The sequence below is a fragment of the Ranitomeya variabilis genome, chromosome 6 (genome assembly GCF_051348905.1).
Source record: "Ranitomeya variabilis isolate aRanVar5 chromosome 6, aRanVar5.hap1, whole genome shotgun sequence".
NCBI lineage: Eukaryota > Metazoa > Chordata > Amphibia > Anura > Dendrobatidae > Ranitomeya > Ranitomeya variabilis.
Window position 1 is genome coordinate 140,027,825 of NC_135237.1, and position 17,862 is coordinate 140,045,686.

A 17,862-nucleotide genomic window follows, 5' to 3' on the forward strand; every position below is an offset into this window, starting at 1 on the left:
GGGTTTGATTTACTTTTATAGCGTTTTTTTGGTGGATTTTTATGATTGGCAGCCGTCACACACTAAAAGATGCCTTTTATTGGAAAAAATAGTTTTTCCATCACCACATTTTGAGAGCTAAAATTTATCCATATTTTGGCCCACAGAGTCACCTGAGATCTTGTTTTTTGCGGGACGAGTTGACGTTTTTATTGGTAACATTTTCGGGCACATGACATTTTTTGATCGCTTTTTATTCCGATTTTTGGGAGGCGGAATGAACAAAAACCAGCAATTCCTGAAATTCTTTTAGGGGGGGCGTTTATAGAGTTCCACGTGTGGTAAAATTGATAAAGCAGCTTTATTCTTCAGGTCAGTATGATTACAGCGATACCTCATTTATATAATTTTGTTATGTTTTGGTGCTTTTACAGAATAAAAACTATTTTATATAAACAAATAATTGTTTTTGCATCACTTTATTCTGAGAGCTATAACTTTTTTATTTTTCCGCTGATGATGCTGTATGGCGGCTTTTATTTTGCAGGACAAGATGACGTTTTCAGCAGTACCATGTTTATTTATATCCGTCTTTTTGATCGCGTGTTATTCCACTTTTTATTTGGCGGTATGATAATAAAGCGTTGTTTTTTGCCTTGTTTTTTTCTCTGTTTTTTTTTGCGGTGTTCACTGAAGTGGTTAACTAGTGGGATAGTTTTATAGAGCGGGTCGTTATGGATGCGGCGATACCAAATATGTGTACTTTTTTTTTTTTTTTTTATTTACATAAATAAATGGATTTACTGGGAAATATTTTTTTTTCATTTATTTGGGGATTTTTTTTTTTTATACATTCTATTTTTTTTTTTTTACTTTTTACTATTGTCCCAGGGTGGGACATCACTGTATTACATCAGATCGTTGATCTGACAGTGTGCATAGCACTCTGTCAGATCAACGATCTGACAGTGACATTTCTCTGGCTTTCCGGCGCCTGCTCTCAGCAGGCGCCGGCTAGCCAGGTGATTGCATGACCCGGAAGGAGTCCCGCGGCCATCTTGGAAACGGGGACTCCTTCCGGATCACCGGAGCAATGCGATCTCATGCGAGCCCCCGTCCCTGCGCGATCCCACTCTATGCCGCTGTCACTACTGACAGCGGCATCAGAGGGGTTAAATGCCCGCGATTGGTGCCAGCGCCGATCGTGGGCATTGCTGCAGGTGTCAGCTGTCATATACAGCTGACACCCGCACCCGATCACCGTGGCGCTCAGCGTGAGACCGCGGTGATTGGTGCGCTGTACTAGTACTGCGGCTGGCACAAATGCAGTGCCGGAAGCGCAGTACTAGTTCGGCGCATGGTGCGAAGGGGTTAATGTAGGTCACAGGAAGCTACATAAAATTATACCTTTATATATGCGATCCATCGTCTTATTCTAAAGGAATCCACGCTATTCTTATATGTAAATGAGCAGTTCCAGGCTGTGGGAAGGATACTGATGTGCACGACAATCTACCCCCAGAGCTTATTTTAAACTAGATGGTGGCCTGATTCGAACGCATCGGGAAATTTTAGAATATGTATGTAGTTTATTTATGAAGTTTTCAGAATAATGCAATTTATACACAGGATTCTGCGCCAATTCGCTGCCGGACTGTGCCTGTCTCGGATTGTTCGCGGCCAGCCGAGCATGACCAATCAGTGAAGCCAGGGCCTGCTCCAGGTTTTTGAGGGCCCCGGGGCGAAAGAGTCTCAGTGGGCCCCCTCTTTAACACATACCACGATTCATGATGCACAGATACAGCACAGAAATATAGCACAGCCAAGTAGCATATAACACAGACCACGTAGCATATAACACAGCCCACATAGCATATAGAACAGCCACATAGCATATAACACAGACCACATAGTATATAACACAGCCCACGTAGCATATAGCACAGCCCAGGTAGCATATAACAGCCCACGTAGCATATAACACAGCCCATGTAGTATATAGCACAGCCACGTAGTATATAGCACAGCCCACGAAGTATATAGCACAGCCCATGCAGTGCATAACACAGCCCATGTAGTATATAGCACAGCCCACCTAGTATGTAACACAGCCCATGTAGTATTTAGCACAGGCCACATAGTATATAACACAGCCCACGTAGTATATAACAGTCACGTAGTATATAGCACAACCACGTACTTTATTGCCCAGCCACATATATTGTAAAGCTACATAGTATATAGCACATATATTTTACAGCTACGTAGTATATAGCACAGCCCACATAGCATATAACACAGCCATGTAGTATATAACAGCCCACATAGCATATAACACAGCCCACGTAGTATATAGCACAGCCACATAGTATATAGCACAGCCCACGTAGTATATAGCACAGCCCACATAGTATGTAACAGCCCACATAGTATATAACACAGGCCATGTAGTATATAACACAGCCTACATAGTATATAACACAGTCACGTAGTATATAGCACAGCCACGTATTATATTGCCCAGCCACATATATTGTACAGCTACGTAGTATATAGCACAGCCCACATAGTATATAGCACAGCTCATGCAGTATATAACATAGCCACATAGTATATTGCTTAGCCACGTAATATATTGCACAGCCACGTAGTATATAGCACAGCTAACGTAGTATATAGCACAGAGACGTAGTATATAACACAGCCCATGCAGTATATAACACAGCTCATGCAGTATATAACACAGCTCATGCAGTATATAACACAGCACACGTAGTATCTAACACAGCCCACGTAGTATATAGCAATGTGGGCACAATATCTCTGTTAAATAAATAATTAAAATAAAAAATAGTTATATACTCACCTTCCGGCGGCACCTGGATCCAGGCCAGGCGTTTAGCAATGCTCCGGTCCCAAGAATGCATTGCGGTCTCGCGAGATGATGACGTAGCAGTCTCGCGAGACCGCTACGTCATCATCTCGCGAGACCGCAATGCATGGACCGGAGCGTCGCGAGGAGTGGGAAAAGCGTCGGAAGGTGAGAATATAATGATTTTTTATTTTTTTTATTATTTTTAACATTGTTCACACAGGGTTAATAGCAGCATTAACGGATTGCATTACACCGCGGCATAACGCGGTGTAACGCAGCCATTAACCCTGTGTGAGCGCTGACTGCAGGGGAGTATGGATGGGGCACTGACAGAGTAGGAAAGGGCGAATTCCAGCTGCGACCAATCAGTGACGCGGGATTTCCGTTACAGACAGACAAACAGACAGACAGAAGTACCCCTTAGACGATTATATAGATAGATAGAAGAGGGCATTAACAGTGTCAGACATGTAATGGCTGCAATGACTGCAGAGCTATGTGTAATAATAACTGACACATCTGCATGTTCCTCTCAGCTTCAGCTTCCATCTTTTAGGCAGCCAGTGTTGCATTATTGTTGCAATACAGCAGAGCTGTGAAAGGTGCAGCTGCTAACATGTTTGTTTTCAGACAAAGTCCAGTTATACAGTGGGGGAAATAAGTATTTGACCCCTTGCTAATTTTGTAAGTTTGCCCACTGACAAAGACATGAACAGTCTATAACTTTAAGGGTAGGTTAATTTTAACATTGAGAGATAGAATATCAAAAATAAAATCCAGAAAATCACATTGTATAAATTATATAAATTTATTTGCATTTTGCAGTGAGAAATAAGTATTTGATCCCCTACCAACCATTAAGAGTTCTGGCTCCTACAGACCAGTTAGACGCTCCTAATCATTTCGGTACCTGCATTAAAGACAGCTGTCTTTACATAGTAACCTTTACAAAAAGACTCCTGTCCACAGACTCAATTAATCAGTGAGACTCTAACCTCTACAACATGGGCAAGAAAAAAGTTTTCTAAGGATGTCAGGGACAAGATCATAGAACTGCACAAAGCTCGAATGGGCTACAAAACCATAAGTAAGATGCTGGGTGAGAAGGAGACAACTGTTGGCGCAATATTAAAAAAATAGGAAGAAATACAAAATGACTGTCAATCAGCATTGATCTGTGGCACCATGCAAAATCTCAGCTCTTGGTGTATCCTTGATCATGAGGAAGGTGAGAGATCAGCCTAAACCTACACGGGGGGGACTTGTTAACCCCTTTCTGACATCGGATGGGATAGTACGTCCGATGTGAGCTCCCCTGCTTTGATGCAGGGCTCCGCGGTGAGCCCACATCAAAGCTGGGACATGTCAGCTGTTTTGAACAGCTGACATGTGCCTGCAATAGCGGCGGGTGAAATCGCGATTCACCCGCCGCTATTAACTAGTTAAATGCCGCTGTCAAACGCAGACAGCGGCATTTTACTACCGCATCCGGCCGGGTGGCCGGAAATGACGACATCGCCGACCCCGTCACATGATCGGAGGTCAGCAATGCTTCTCCATTGTAACCATAGAGGTCCTTGAGACCTCTATGGTTACTGATCGCCGGTAGCTGTGAGCGCCACCCTGTGGTCGGCGCTCACAGCACACCTGATTTTCTACTACATAGCAGCGAACAGCAGATCGCTGCTATGTAGCAGAGGCGATCGTGCTGTGCCTGCTTCTAGCCTCCCATGGAGGCTATTGAAGCATGGCAAAAGTTAAAAAAAAAGTTAAAAAAAAAGTGAAAAAAATAAAAAAAATATAAAAGTTTAAATCACCCCTCTTTCACCCCAATCAAAATAAATCAATAAAAAAGAAATCAAATCTACACATATTTGGTATCGCCACGTTCAGAATCGCCCGATCTATCAATAAAAAAAAGCATTAACCTGATCGCTAAACGGCGTAACGAGAAAAAAAATCAAAACGCCAGAATTACGTTTTTTTGGTCGCCGCGACATTGCATAAAATGCAATAATGGGCGATCAAAAGAACATATCTGCACCAAATTGGAATCATTAAAAATGCCAGCTCGGCACGCAAAAAATAAGCCCTCAACTGACCCCAGATCATGAAAAATGGAGACGCTACGAGTATCGGAAAATGGCGCAATTTTTTTTTTTTTAGCAAAGTTTGGAATTTTTTTTCACCACTTAGTTAAAAAATAACCTAGTCATGTTAGGTGTCTATGAACTTGTAATGACCTGGAGAATCATAATGGCAGGTCAGTTTTAGCATTTAGTGAACCTAGCAAAAAAGCCAAGCAAAAAACAAGTGTGGGATTGCACTTATTTTGCAATTTCACCGCACTTGGAATTTTTTTCCCGTTTTCTAGTACACGACATGGTAAATCCAATGATTTCGTTCAAAAGTACAACTCATCACGCAAAAAATAAGCCCTCACATGGTCAAATTGACGGAAAAATAAAAAAGTTATGGCTCTGGGAAGGAGGGGAGTGAAAAACGAACACGGAAAAACGAAAAATCCCACGGTCATGAAGGGGTTAATGATCTCAAGGCAACCTTTCTGCCATTTTATGGAGGTGGGAGCAAGGGAACTGGCTGACTCTAGTTCCTCCCCTTACTATCTGCATAGAATCTCATCAGTGGCAACTGTCATCTCCTATCTTAGTAATGTAACAATCTATATTCACTGAATACAGATTTTACCTAACAATTGAGAATTTTGTAAATGAATAATCAGTCCTGGAGGCAAAAGAAGCAGATTTGTCTGATAAGATATATTGCAAAGTTGCTTAGCTGATGTGCACTATTTATTTATGAAATAAAAATTAAAACGTCAGTTACACTTTAAGGATAGATCATTCACATTAGATTGGTGGGAGTCTGATACCCACCACATTCTCAGATTTCCACAGACATTCAATTAACCATATTTGCAACATGCCTATCTGCATGATGATTTCAATAATATGCAGGAGCCCCTTTTTTATGAAAATGGGGGCTCCTGAATATTATTGAAATACAAAACCTACAAGAAACAAAATGAGGCTGCATGGCTTTTATGCTATTTTTGATCAAAAACAATATTACTAAGAACTCTGTGTAATTTAAATGCACTTTTGCTTTTTACTTATTTAGTTACAGTAAGGTTTTTGCTCATTTTGTTTCTTGTAGGTTTTGTATGTTTTATGGCCAATGTGAACATGCGTTTATGTGCTGCATGTATACCAACTTAATCCAAGCTCAATGTTTGTGTGTTTTTTCTTGGTATTTTTGCATTCTGTGCAAGCCAGGGTGTGGCTTCCCTTTCCTGAGCTGGAGATCACATTTATAGGCTTCCCCAGACTGGTGTCCACTGGTTGGGACTCGATCCTTCTGTCTTCCCTTATTCACACACTGAGGTCAACTTTGACACATGGTAAGGTTTTTAAAATTAGACAGTGCAGGACCGTCCCGATAAGGGTCACCTTGTCACGGTGGGATGGCTTTCATGCTATTTTTGATCAAAAACCGTATTATTAAGAACCCTGTTATTTAAATGAGCTTTTGTTTTTTACTTATTTAGTTACATCAGGGTTTTTGCTCCTTTTGTTTCTTGTAGGTTTGTATGTTTTATGGCCAATGTAAACATGCGTTTATGTGCTGCATAACTCAACTCAACCAAGCTCAATTTGTGTGTGTTTTTTATATTATTGAAATACTCTAATCACTTTTGGGTAATGTAAGACTTTATGGATTATTCCTAACATGAAAAATATCTTGAAAGTTGATTTTTTTTCAGGTAATTTTATATTACTTAATAGAATAAGTACAAGTCTGAAAATCACTTAGAAATGCTATCAAGCAACAATTACAGGAAATTTCAAGTGATTCAATATATTTCTATGGACGGACATTCTTTTAATTAGAGTTATTCAAAATCTCAGTGTGCACTACCCTTATAAGAAATTTGGAAATAGATCTTTGTTGTCACTTCTTTTATGTACTATTTGACATATAAAAAGCAATTTGTTTGATAGTCATTACTCAACTTCACAAAAGTTATTTTATTTATTGCAATAAGTGCCTAACCACCTATATATTTTACCTAGCACTCAGCATTGGGTTAAAAAAAAAAAACATCTACTGATGCTGCATGAATGTCAATGTGAATAATTTAATTTATCTGAAGCAATTTACTTAAAAGTTCTCAATCAATTTCTTAGTACTCTATCAGATTACATTGTTAATTAGACAAATTGTATTATTAAGCTCTTTGCTTAATGAAGTAGAAACTACATTTTCAAAACCATAATTCATTTTTAATCAAGATATCACCAGCACCAAAATATTAAAATGGATCGTATTTATTTTTATGACTTCATTTAGAAACATTACTTATGACTGGACTTCTTTAAGATATTTTTAAAATAAAATGTAAAGTTCATAGATGAGAATATTAAATTATCAAATAAACAAGACCTTAATGTAAAATCATTTTAAAAGATTAATTCCTTCACGCCGCAGGCCATTTTCATTTTTGCATTGCTGTTTTTGTGCACGTCACCATTGGTTTTACCATATCTTGCACTGAAAACAGTAAAAAAAAATCCAAGTGCAGTGAAATTGCAAAAAAATGCAAGTCCATAACTGTTTTTTTTTTTTTTTAACATATTCTCCAAATACAAAAACTGACCTGATATTATGATTTTCCAGGTCATTACATGTTTGAATATACTAAACATGCAAAAGTTGTTTTTTATTTACGTGGTGAAAAAAAATCTAAAGTTTGCTTAAAAAATAAAATTGGGTAATTTCCGAAGACCCATAGCGTCTCCATTTTTCATCATCTGGAGCTGGGTTGGGGCTTATTTTTTGAGTGCAGAGCTGACATTTTTATTTATACCACCTTTTGTTCACCCGTTACTGCATTTTAATGCAATATTGCTGCGACCAATAAAACGTAATTCTAGCATTTTGACTTTTTCTTTGCTACGCCGTTTACCGATCGGATTAATTCTTTTTATATCTTGATAAAACGATTCTGAACACAGCGATACCAAGTATGTACATTTTTTTTTTTTTTTTAAATGTTTTATTTTTAATGGGGCAATTAGGGGGTGATGTGAACTTTTATATTTTTTTATTTTTTAAATATTCTTAAAAACATTTTTTTGCTTTACACTTGCTTCAATAGTCTACATGGGAGACTAGAAGATGCGATCATCCGATGGCTTCTGCTACATAGAGCAGGGCTTCAGATCTTCTCAATGTAGCAGAAAAGCTCACTTGCCATGAGCGCCGACCGCTGGGCGGCGCTCATAGCAATCTGGCAATGACAACCACAGGGGTCTGCTGCAGACCCTGGATTGTCATGCCAACCCATCGGCAACCCACGGTCATGTGACACGGGTGCCGATGGGTGGGATTAGTCACTGGCTTCCAGCACAATCACATTAAATGCCACTGTCGCAATTCCACCCGCAGCTGTTAGGTGCACATGTCAGCTGTTCAAATCAGCTGACATGTGCCAGGAAAGATGTACGGTCAGTGCCGGAGCCCACATCAAAGCATGACACGGCATGCGCCGTATGAAGGGGTTATTATAGTAACTTGGGTTATTGCTTCAAAGTCTTATATGCTGTTCTTCAAAATCAACAAATTTTGAGCAATAATGATTAATTAGAAAAGTTAAAAATCTTGACATTATTTTGTTAAAGACATGAAATTACACTGGTGGTAGCATGGTGGCTCAGTGGCTAGCACTACAGCCTTGCAGCGCTGAGGCCATGGGTTCATTTCCCACCAAGGACAATGTCTGCAAGGAGTTTGTATGTTTTCCCCATGTTTGCGTGGGTTTTCTCCAGGTACTCCAGATACCTCCCACATTCCAAAGACATACTGATAGGGAATCTAGATTGTGAGCCCCATTGGGAACAGCGATGATAATGTATGTAAAGTGATGTCAAATATGATAGCGCGATATAAGAAAAGCATAATAGATAAAATAAATACATTTATCAGTCAAAGCCGGGTTAGACAAGCATATTAAAAATTGGCCGATTTTAATCTAGAAAAAAAATTGATGCTTTTTATCCATATTGCCATGCGTATTTAATCATGTTTTATATCCATACAGAATAACACCCGTAGTATATAATATTTAACCCAAAAAAATTATAGAGCCACAAAAGGCTATATACAATTAATTAGCTATCCCAAAAATAAGGGAAACATCAACCAGCTCAGCTAAAAGGTAGAATACCAAAATAAACAGGGTCCCTACCAAAATAATAGAACCACAGGACTGTGTTGTTGAAATAGCAAGCATACAAAACAAAGGACAAGACAATCAGTACCAATGGTACAAATATCTGAGGACTAATGACGAGCCCATGTATACGTAGATAATTAAACAACAGCACCACAATGTCAAATCAACAGGCATGTGGGAACAGATACAGTGCTTTAGGTAATAATGGTGAAAGTATCCACAGACTGTTAAATATAAGTATTAAAAAACAATTAAAAATGTACCACAGGAAAAAGAATATCACCAGGAAAGAAGCTATATTAGAAATAATAAAGGATGGAAATCACCAAACCCTAATGCTGAATAGTATAAGTGTCTTGTGATAGAGATACACAAGAAGACAAGACCTGAAACCAAAAAAGGTAGCTAAGATGTCCATTAGATGTAGATTGCTGTGGCGCTTCTGAAAGAAACATGGTTTAATAGCTACCAGGGGCCAAGCGACATGGGAGTGTAGTCGGACAGGTGGGTCCCCGTTGGCTTCTCTCCACCTGCTTCCCTGTGGAAGAAAGGGTGTCACCAATACTGGTGGTTATGTTAGAATAAATATTATTTTCATGTGTCTAATTCATGTTTGTACCTTCATATTGCCCTTTTGTCTTTTTTCTCTGTACATGTTTACTGGCATTTTAATTTTTTTGAGGGTTGAGTGCACCACTTTTCTTGATATCTGTAATAAGGTGCCCTCCCATTATTTGTATGGTTCAATGAGAAGGTTTGGCCTTGTTAAAGAGGGTTATATCTTATCAGAAAAGAGGCTTGGCTTATCATGCACCACCATGTGCCAAAAAATGCAGCAGAATTGCAGTGCAAATTTCTGGCACAAAGTAAGCCAACTAAAAAAATATGTAAACTTAGTCTAGACAGTCTTAAAAAAAACACAAGTATATAACAGGACCAGGTTATTCTCTGCCCCCATTAATTTTGATGCCAACTGGCACATAGCAAGGTGAGATATTAGAGTTAGGGACCATCCTAACTGGATGGCTTTTGCGCTTGTTTAATCAAATCAGTGTCAATGAAGTACCATGATTACTTGCTGCAGGTATTTACTCACTGTGTTATATTTTATGTTGGTCTTAAAAAATGCCAGATTTCTCAAATATAACAGACCACTTTATATCTGCTCTATTGTTTTTATATAGGCTTTTTTAAATTAAAATATGTATTATTTCATGTACTATGTTAAGGGGGTGAAATAATTATTAAACACGTCACCAATTATCTAAGTAAATATATTTCTAAAGGTGCTATTGACATGAAATTCTCACTACTTGTCGGTAACAACCCATCCAATCCACACAGGCAAAAAATCAAACCATAGATGTCTATGTTAAGCTATGTGTAATAATGATAAATGACACAGGGAAAAGTATTGAACACTGTTGTGAATTTGGATTCTGGGCTCCCCCGGTGGCCGCTTGTGGAATTGGACTTGTCATCCTCTTTCCTGTTTCACCTGGTTCCATCAGTAGTGGGTGTCGCTATTTAAGCTCATTTCTCTGGTGGTTTCTTGCCGGTCAACAATGTTATCTGATGCCTCTCAGTGCTTGTTCCTGCTTCTGACAACTACTAGATAAGTTGGACTGTTGTCCATGTTTCGTTTGCCTATTTGTTCCAGTTCACAGCTGAAGTTTTGTTACTGTGTCTGGAGAGCTCTCGTTGATCAGGGATTGCTACTCTGGTGTTATGAGTTAATGCCAGAGTTTAAGGTAATCTCTGGATGGTGTTTTGTTAGTGTTTTTCTGCTGACCATGAAAGTATACTATCTGTCTTCTGCTATCTAGTAAGCGGACCTCAAATTTGCTAAGACTATTTTCCTGCTGCGTTTGTTGTTTCATCTGAACTCACCGTCATTATATGTGGGGGGCTACTGTCTGCTTTTGAAATATTTCTCTAGAGGTGAGCCAGGTCTTATATTTCCCTCTGCTAGCTATTTAGGTCTTAGGCCAGAGCTGGGCATCTAGCAATAAATAGGAAATGCTACCTGGCTATTTCTAGTTGCGCGGCAGGCTTAGTTCATGGTCAGTATAGTTCCATCTTCCGAGAGCTTGTCCCTCTATAGGCTTGCTATGATCTCTGCTTGCAGAGATCATGACAGTTTGACCGGCCAATAAAGTGTTAAAGACCCAGGTTGAGAAAGGAGAGTTATAAGAAGTCTGCTGGTATTTTTTTTTTTTTTTTTCCCTCCAGTTTGCCTTGCTGCAGTCTTTTTTCTCTCTCTCCTCCTCATCTCTGTATGGCTCTGTGTGCACCTGACAATAATGGATCTTCAGAGTGTAACTGCGGGTTTGAATAATCTCATCACGAAAGTACAAAATTTACAAGATTTTGTGGTACATGCTCCAGTATCTGAGCCGAGAATTCCTTTGCCGGAGTTCTTCACAGGGAATAGAGCTAGCTTCCAGAATTTCCGAAATAATTGTAAGCTTTATTTGTCCCTGAAGTCTCGTTCAGCTGGAGACCCTGCTCAGCAGGTTAGGATTGTGATTTCCTTGCTCAGGGGTGACCCTCAAGATTGGGCCTTCTCATTGCCAGCAGGGGATCCTGCGTTGCGCGATGTGGATGCGTTTTTTCTGGCCTTGGGCTTGCTTTATGAGGAACCTCATTTGGAACTTCAGGCAGAAAAAACTTTGATGGCACTATCTCAGGGGCAAGACGAAGCTGAGGTTTACTGCCAAAAATTCCGTAAATGGTCTGTGCTTACTCAGTGGAATGAGTGCGCCTTGGCGGCAATTTTCAGAGAAGGTCTCTCTGATGCCGTTAAGGATGTTATGGTGGGGTTCCCTGTGCCTGCAGGTCTGAATGAGTCCATGACAATGGCTATTCAGATTGATAGGCGTCTGCGGGAGCGCAAACCGGTGCACCATCTGGCGGTGTCTATGGAAAAGACGCCAGAAAGTATGCAGTGTGATAGAATTCTGTCCAGGAGCGAGCGACAGAATTTTAGACGGAAGAATGGATTGTGCTTCTATTGTGGGGATTCTACTCATGTTATATCAGCATGCTCTAGGCGTACAAAGAAGCTTGATAAGTCTGTTTCCATTGGCACCATTCAGTCTAAATTTATTTTGTCTGTAACCCTGATTTGCTCTTTGTCATCCATTGCCACGGACGCCTATGTTGACTCTGGCGCCGCTCTGAGTCTTATGGATTGGTCCTTTGCCAATCGTTGTGGTTTTGATTTAGAGCCTTTGGAGACTCTTATTCCTCTGAAGGGGATTGACTCCACCCCATTGGCTAATAATAAACCACAATACTGGACACAAGTAACCATGCGTATCAATCCGGATCACCAGGAGATTATTCGTTTCCTGGTGCTGTATAATTTACATGACGATTTGGTACTGGGATTGCCATGGTTGCAGTCTCACAATCCAGTCTTGGACTGGAGAGCAATGTCTGTGTTGAGCTGGGGATGTAAGGGTATTCATGGGGACTTACCTTTGGTTTCTATTTCGTCGTCCATTCCCTCTGAAGTCCCTGAGTTCCTCTCAGATTATCAAGACGTCTTTGACGAACCCAAGCTTGGGTCGTTACCTCCGCACCGTGAGTGCGATTGTGCCATAGATTTGATACCGGGTTGCAAATATCCAAAGGGTCGTTTGTTTAATTTGTCCGTGCCGGAACATGCTGCTATGCGGGAATATATAAAGGAGTCTTTGGAAAAGGGACATATTCGTCCATCTTCTTCTCCCTTGGGAGCTGGGTTTTTCTTTGTCTCAAAAAAGGACGGCTCTTTGAGACCATGTATTGATTATCGGCTTCTGAATAAAATCACTGTTAAGTACCAATACCCATTGCCATTGCTTACTGATTTGTTTGCTCGTATAGAGGGTGCTAAGTGGTTCTCTAAAATTGATCTTCGTGGGGCGTATAATTTGGTGCGGATCAGGCAGGGGGATGAGTGGAAGACCGCATTTAATACGCCCGAGGGCCACTTTGAGTATTTGGTCATGCCTTTTGGTCTTTCTAATGCCCCTTCAGTTTTCCAGTCTTTTATGCATGATATTTTCCGCGATTTTCTGGATAAATTTATGATAATATATCTGGATGATATTCTGATTTTTTCTGATGACTGGGACTCTCATGTCCAGCAGGTCAGGAGAGTTTTTCAGGTTCTGCGGTCTAATTCTTTATGTGTGAAGGGGTCTAAGTGCGTTTTTGGGGTCCAGAAAATTTCCTTTTTGGGGTATATTTTTTCTCCCTCTTCCATTGAGATGGATCCCGTCAAGGTGCAAGCTATTTGTGACTGGACTCAGCCCTCCTCTCTTAAGGGTCTTCAGAGATTTTTGGGCTTTGCCAACTTTTACCGCCGATTTATTGCTGGTTTTTCGGATGTCGTTAAACCACTGACTGATTTGACCAGACATGGCGCTGATGTTGCTAATTGGTCCCCTCATGCTGTAGAGGCCTTTCAGGAGCTTAAGCACCGTTTTGCCTCTGCCCCTGTGTTACGTCAGCCTGATGTGAATCTGCCTTTTCAGGTTGAGGTTGACGCTTCGGAGATCGGAGCTGGGGCAGTGTTGTCGCAGAAAGGTTCCGACTGCTCCGTCATTAGACCTTGTGCCTTCTTTTCTCGCAAATTTTCGCCCGCAGAGCGGAATTATGATGTTGGGAATAGGGAGCTTTTGGCCATGAAGTGGGCGTTTGAGGAGTGGCGCCATTGGCTAGAGGGGGCTAAGCATCAGGTGGTGGTATTGACTGACCACAAAAATTTGATTTATCTTGAGACTGCCAGGCGCCTGAATCCTAGACAGGCGCGCTGGTCTTTATTTTTTTCTCGCTTTAATTTTGTGGTGTCATACCTACCGGGTTCTAAGAATGTTAAGGCAGATGCCCTTTCTAGGAGTTTTGACCCGGACTCTCCTGGTAATACTGAACCCACAGGTATCCTTAGGGAGGGAGTAATTTTGTCGGCCGTTTCTCCTGATCTGCGGCGGTCCTTGCAAGAGTTTCGGGCGGATAGACCGGATCGTTGTCCGCCTGATAGACTGTTTGTTCCGGATGATTGGACCAGTAGAGTCATCTCTGAGGTACATTCTTCTGCATTGGCAGGTCATCCCGGAATTTTTGGTACCAGGGATTTGGTGGCAAGATCCTTCTGGTGGCCTTCCCTGTCACGTGATGTGCGAGTCTTTGTGCAGTCATGTGACATTTGTGCTCGGGCCAAGTCTTGTAGTTCTCGGGCTAGCGGACTGCTGTTGCCCTTGCCTATTCCTAAGAGGCCTTGGACACACATCTCGATGGATTTTATTTCAGATCTGCCTGTTTCCCAGAAGATGTCTGTCATCTGGGTGGTCTGTGACCGTTTCTCTAAAATGGTCCATTTGGTTCCTCTGCCCAAGTTGCCTTCTTCTTCTGAGTTGGTTCCTCTGTTTTTTCAGAATGTTGTCCGATTGCACGGTATTCCTGAGAATATTGTTTCTGACAGAGGTACCCAATTTGTGTCTAGATTTTGGCGGGCATTCTGTGCTAGGATGGGCATAGATTTGTCTTTTTCATCTGCTTTTCACCCTCAGACTAATGGCCAGACCGAGCGGACTAATCAGACCCTGGAGACATATCTGAGGTGTTTTGTCTCTGCTGACCAGGATGATTGGGTTGCTTTTTTGCCATTGGCAGAGTTCGCCCTCAATAATCGGGCCAGCTCTTCCACCTTGGTGTCCCCGTTTTTCTGTAATTCGGGGTTTCACCCTCGATTTTCCTCCGGTCAGGTGGAATCCTCGGATTGTCCTGGAGTGGATGCGGTGGTGGAGAGATTGCATCACATCTGGGGGCAGGTTATGGACAATTTGAAGTTGTCCCAGGAGAAGACTCAGCGTTTTGCCAACCGTCATCGTCGTGTTGGTTCTCGGCCTTGTGTTGGAGATTTGGTCTGGTTGTCTTCTCGTTTTGTCCCTATGAGGGTCTCTTCTCCTAAGTTTAAACCTCGGTTCATCGGCCCTTATAGAATATTGGAGATTCTTAATCCTGTTTCTTTCCGTTTGGACCTCCCTGCGTCCTTTTCCATTCATAACGTTTTTCATCGGTCGTTATTGCGCAGGTATGAGGTGCCTGTTGTACCTTCAGTTGAGCCTCCTGCTCCGGTGTTGGTTGAGGGTGAGTTGGAGTACGTTGTGGAGAAAATTTTGGACTCTCGTGTTTCCAGACGGAGACTCCAGTATCTGGTCAACTGGAAGGGTTACGGCCAGGAGGATAATTCTTGGGTCAATGCATCTGATGTTCATGCTTCTGATCTTGTTCGTGCCTTCCATAGGGCTCATCCTGGTCGCCCTGGTGGATCTGGTGAGGGTTCGGTGCCCCCTCCTTGAGGGGGGGGTACTGTTGTGAATTTGGATTCTGGGCTCCCCCGGTGGCCGCTTGTGGAATTGGACTTGTCATCCTCTTTCCTGTTTCACCTGGTTCCATCAGTAGTGGGTGTCGCTATTTAAGCTCATTTCTCTGGTGGTTTCTTGCCGGTCAACAATGTTATCTGATGCCTCTCAGTGCTTGTTCCTGCTTCTGACAACTACTAGATAAGTTGGACTGTTGTCCATGTTTCGTTTGCCTATTTGTTCCAGTTCACAGCTGAAGTTTTGTTACTGTGTCTGGAGAGCTCTCGTTGATCAGGGATTGCTACTCTGGTGTTATGAGTTAATGCCAGAGTTTAAGGTAATCTCTGGATGGTGTTTTGTTAGTGTTTTTCTGCTGACCATGAAAGTATACTATCTGTCTTCTGCTATCTAGTAAGCGGACCTCAAATTTGCTAAGACTATTTTCCTGCTGCGTTTGTTGTTTCATCTGAACTCACCGTCATTATATGTGGGGGGCTACTGTCTGCTTTTGAAATATTTCTCTAGAGGTGAGCCAGGTCTTATATTTCCCTCTGCTAGCTATTTAGGTCTTAGGCCAGAGCTGGGCATCTAGCAATAAATAGGAAATGCTACCTGGCTATTTCTAGTTGCGCGGCAGGCTTAGTTCATGGTCAGTATAGTTCCATCTTCCGAGAGCTTGTCCCTCTATAGGCTTGCTATGATCTCTGCTTGCAGAGATCATGACAGAACACCTTTACTGAAATTTAATTAATACTTAGTACAAAAGTCTTTGTTGGTGATGGCAGCTTCAAGGCGCCTCCTTTATGTAGAAACTAGTTGCATGCATTGTTCAGGTGTGATTTTTACCCATTCTTCCACACAAACGTTCTTCAAATCCTGAAGGTTCCGGTTCTGTGGGTTACTTCTTTAAACTCCGAGCTTTAGTTCTTTCCAGGTCAGTTAATTGGCTGGGCCTTTCTAACAGCTTTATTTTTTTCTCTGAAACCAATTGAGAGTTTCCTTGCCTGTGGGTTTGGTATCAATGTCTTTCTTGCTAAAATGTCCACCCTCATTTCATCTTCATCATCCTGGTAGATGGCAGCAGATTTTTACCAAGAATGTATCAATACATTTGTCAATTCATCCTTTCATCAATTATATGAAGTTTAACAGTGACAGATGCTGAAAAATAACCCCACACCATGATGTTCCCACCTTCAAACTTCACTGATGGTATGGTGTTTTTAGGATAAGAAGTGCATTTTGGCCTCCAAACATGGTGTTTTATTTACATCCAACAAGTTCAATTTTGGTCTCATCTCACCAGCCTATATTCATTCTCTCAGTATTTCACAGGTGTGTCTAAATGTTGTTGAGCAAACTTTAACCCCTTAATTGTTATGATCCCAATGGCAGAGGATCTCTGCTATTCCGGCAAGATAGCAAAAATATAAATACTGCTCTAGGGAGGTGGAAACTGGGCTAACCGCATACCTGATCCTGACACAAACAACTAAAAGTAGCCGGTGAACGTGCCTACGTTGGTTCTAGACGTCTCGAGCCAGCCGGAGAACTGACTACCCCTAGAAGGAAAAAATAAGACCTCGCTTGCCTCCAGAGAAATTGAACCCCAAAGATATAGAAAGCCCCCAACAAATAATAACGGTGAGGCAAGAGGAAAACACAAACGTAGAGATTAACTAGATTCAGCAAAGTGAGGCCCAATAGTCTAGATAGCAGAAAATAGATAGTGGACTATGCGGTTAGCAGAAAACCCTACAAAACATCCACGCTGAACATTCAAGAACCCCCACACCGACTGACGGTGTGGAGGGAGAATATCAGCCCCCTAGAGCTTCCAGTGAGTCAAAAATCAAATGTAAAGCAAGCTGGACAAAAACACTGAATAATGCAAACAATCCAAATTGTACAAAACAGACTTAGCTTTTCTTGCATGAGGCAGACTGAAAGGAATCCGGAGGAGACCAAATAGGTCTGGATACAACGATGCCAGGCAAGAGACTGAGTCCAGAGGAGGCTCAAATAGGAAACACCCGCTGCTTAACGACACAGCTGGAGCTCAGGCCTGCAACAAGACATACCTAACACAATACCGTTAGTGACCACCAGAGGGAGCCCAGAAACACAGTTCACAACAGTACCCCCCCCCTTGAGGGGTCACCGAACCCTCACCAAGACCCCCAGGGCGATCAGGATGAGCAGCGTGAAAGGCATGAACCAAATCAGCCGCATGAACATCAGAGGCGACAACCCAGGAATTATCCTCCTGACCACAGCCTTTCCACTTAACTAAATACTGGAGTTTCCGTCTAGAGATACGAGAATCCAGAATCTTCTCCACCACGTACTCCAACTCGCCCTCAACCAAAACCGGGGCAGGAGGCTCAACAGCAGGA

At 41.7% G+C, this 17,862-nt stretch overlaps 1 protein-coding gene across 1 annotated transcript in view; it reads left to right on the top strand.

Annotated features, from left to right (window-relative positions):
• Positions 1–6,228: 6,228 nt before the first annotated feature.
• MYRIP (myosin VIIA and Rab interacting protein) overlaps positions 6,229–17,862 on the top strand; it is a 1,107,682-nt gene continuing 1,096,048 nt past the window's right edge. Inside the window, exon 1 of the mRNA XM_077269059.1 lies at positions 6,229–6,275. The gene's annotated coding sequence lies outside the window, so the exon portion shown is untranslated. The remainder of the gene's footprint in view (positions 6,276–17,862) is intronic.